General features: G+C 47.6%; 1 pseudogene; it reads right to left on the bottom strand.

Moving 5' to 3' along the window:
• Nucleotides 1–236: 236 nt before the first annotated feature.
• Nucleotides 237–2,112, bottom strand: LOC108308957 (annotated as a pseudogene).
• Nucleotides 2,113–3,398: the final 1,286 nt, after the last annotated feature.

Consider the following 3,398-nt stretch of genomic DNA (forward strand, 5'->3'; position numbering starts at 1 on the left):
TCATTTAAAAATATTTTTCTCTTTTTATCATGTTATCTGGAATTCAGCATTTATAATGTGATATATCAATTATCACTTTTTCACATTTACCTTTTCAGATTTTTTTTTTAATCACTGGGACTTTATTACATGGCACGACACTCATGACAACGGGAGGGGTGGGCAGAAATGCAGCCCGGAACATTCCACAGCCCAGGGACAGTTGGTCATTCAGAAATTACATGTTTCCAGAACCCTCAGAAGTAAGGCCGGTTGTTCAGGAGGTTGAGCCGGAAGCAGCAGACCAGCACCATCCTCTTGCAGAAGGCCTCGACCTCATCATCCTCCTCGGACAGTTCCGCCGGCCGGTCAGTGCCCAAGCTGGCGACCGCTGTGGTGGTGTCCTTGTTGACCAGGTTCTTGATGATCTGGCCCTCTGGGCCCAGCCCCTCACCCTCCTTCCAGACCATCATCAGCATCTAGTAGCCGATGTTCTTCACGGTCAGTTGGACTCTGAGTAGTCAGGTTAGCGGCGCTCCTTCAGCGCCTTGAAGGTCTCCACAAACTTCTCCAGCTGGTTTGGAGGCAGGCAGTCTCCTCTGCAGTGCTTGCCCCAGCCAATCTTTGTCAGCTGCTCGGCCCACTCCCTGGTCTTGTCCAACTCCACGCACCGCAGCGGGCGCTCCCAGGTGCCCAGCTCACTCTCCTTGTTGTCGTACCCTTGCTGCTGCTGCTGCTGCTGCTGCTGCTGCTGCTGCACCGCCTTCCCCCACAGCAACTGCATGTCCTGCATGGCCCGCTTGTGCTGCATAATCATGTCGTACAGCTGCTGCATCTCCTGCTGCTCCTTCAGCTGCTGCTTCTGGGCGTCCAACAGCTCCGTGACGCCCACTAGACCCACGGGCTTCTCCTTCTCTTAGCCAAGCCCCTTGAGGTACTGAACTGACAGAGGCGAAGGAGAGGAATCCCCGTCCAGCTGCACCAGCTCAGCAAGTGGTAGGTCTACCTTATCCTCTTCAGGCCCCCTCCGGCTCTTCCGCTTCCTCTTCACGGGGCGGAGAGGCGGGGCTGCGGGGCTGCGGAGGGAGGCTTCCGCCGGGCAGCTGGAGCCGATGACTGAGAGTGCAGGCGTGGACCCTGACAGGGCCTCAGGAGAGGACTGGCGCTTCAGGCCGGCTCTGGGCGCCCTGAGGTTGCCTGTGGAGCCGCCTTGGCTTTCCCGAACTCCTCCAGCTTCTGTCGGTAGGACTTGGACCCTTGGCTGAATGCCTGGTTCCCGTGTTTGTTCTGGAGGGAAATGGTTTCCACCAGGGGAGCCCCGTCCGTTATGAACCTGGCCAACTTTTCTGCAAGGTTCTTGACCTTTTCGTCCTCTGGGGGTGAAACTTTCTGAGAGGCTGCCTGCGACTTCTGCCCTTCCTTTCTTATCTCAGCCAACTCTTCTTTAGAGGAATGCCCTGCTATTCTTATCGTGCAGAAATACAAAAGCCGGGTTATCCTTGTAGTCCTCCATAGCTATTTTTTCTAACACAGGGCCTCCTCCTGCTACAAAGCGGGCCAATTTCTCTATCGTTTTCCAAGTCTCGTTTCCCCCTGGGGGTGAAACTTTGATTTCTAGCCACTGCTTATGACACTCGGGTGGCCTGAGGTGGGCAGCTGCTTGACCTGCGAGTAAGCTCTTCAGTCCTGTCGGCCTTCTGATGCTGCGCTGGGGGCGGGCGCGGGGGCGGGCGCGGGGGCGGGCGCGGGGGCGGGCGCGGGGGCGGGCGCGGGGGCGGGCGCGGGGGCGGGCGCGGGGGCGGGCGCGGGGGCGGGCGCGGGGGCGGGCGGCAGCATTTCAGCTAGTCTGTGCCTTCTGCAACTTCAGAAACTGTTGCAAGAAGCTACCATCGTTGGCAAACTTGTTGGAAATGCCGGAAGAGTTGTGTGCATTTGTGATTTCACTAGGATGTGGGTGCCGAGGCCTGGGCACCTGATTCTGCTTGTTTTCTGTTTCGTTTTGGCTTCAGTTTCCCGCTTCTTCTGAGCAATGAGCTCTTCCCGGTGAAGGATGTTCATGTTCATTTTTCCAGATTTAGTGGGAGCAACCCCAAACCACCGGTTAGCCTCTCCTGCAACATCCTGATTGTCCATCTTCTTGTCAGATTTCTTAACATATAGTCTGCTCAATAATTATACACACTCTGATGTACCTTGGGATCCAGTTGTAACATAGAATTCCATTCTTTGCAACAAATTTATCTTCAATAGAATCTTTTAGATTTTCTCACATTACTACTGCTTTTATAATAATATTTTGAGAATAGTGAATTTTGTAAGAATAATTAGTATTTCACTGCCCTTTAAATATTATAAATGTTTAAATTATTTTCAAAGACATTAATTGACTTAAAAACAACTGTTTCTGGTCATAGTTAAGGTATTATGTTGAAGCAAAAGTAATTGCGGGTTTTGCCATAAAACCACAATTACTTTTGCACCAGCCTAATAAATTCCGAAAACACAATTACAGATGCGTTAAGAATGCATCTGGGACTTGCAGCCATTGAAACAGTTTACCTATTAGCAGCTCCAAATCTGGGTCGCCACATATTTTGGTTACTGATTTTATTTAACTTTTAAGTTCAGGGGTATACGTGTAGGTTTGTTATATAGGTAAATGTGTCATGGGGGTTTGTTGTACAGATTATTTCATCACCTAGGTATTAAGCCTAGTGCCCATTAATTATTTATCCTGATTATCTCCCTCCTACCCTCCACCCTCCTATAGGCTCCAGTGTGTGGTGTTCCTCTCTGTGTGTTCGTGTGTTCTCATCAGTTTGCTCCCCCTTGTGAGAGCATGCAGTATTTGTTTTTCTGTTTGGCTGATTCTAAAGGCAGGTAGTCCCAATTTTCACTGTTAGAAGAAAATGATACTTACCAAAAAACAGTCTTTTACTTATGAATGATCAAATTGCCTTAGGCCAATTTACAGTATTCATTAACAACATAAAAGCATATGTCCAATATAAAAATTTCAGGTAGATTTTAATAAGATAATATAGTACACTTGAGGTAATTCATTTATATGTATTCGTACCCCAAATCATTGAAATTCAGTTAAAAAATAATTCCAGAGTATTTTGAGAGTATTTAAATACTTTGATGTGAAAATTTTATGGTTCCAGAATGCAATTATACTAACCTCACCTTGGCATATATAGGAAAGGGGTTTGTATTAGGGGAAAGACAAAAACAAACGAAAACAAATCTTCCTCCTTCAGGACCAAACATGTAAAAACCCCAAAGCAACTTAGATACCACAACCTGATGTAATGATAATAAAAATAATTTTTAAAATACTTAGAATACACTACCGTAATTTCTTGGGATGTATAACAATGTTATAAATACTTTCTTGTTTGAGCCTTTTTTTTTTT

Source organism: Cebus imitator, unplaced genomic scaffold (genome assembly GCF_001604975.1).
Source record: "Cebus imitator isolate Cc_AM_T3 unplaced genomic scaffold, Cebus_imitator-1.0 Scaffold90, whole genome shotgun sequence".
NCBI classification, from domain to species: domain Eukaryota; kingdom Metazoa; phylum Chordata; class Mammalia; order Primates; family Cebidae; genus Cebus; species Cebus imitator.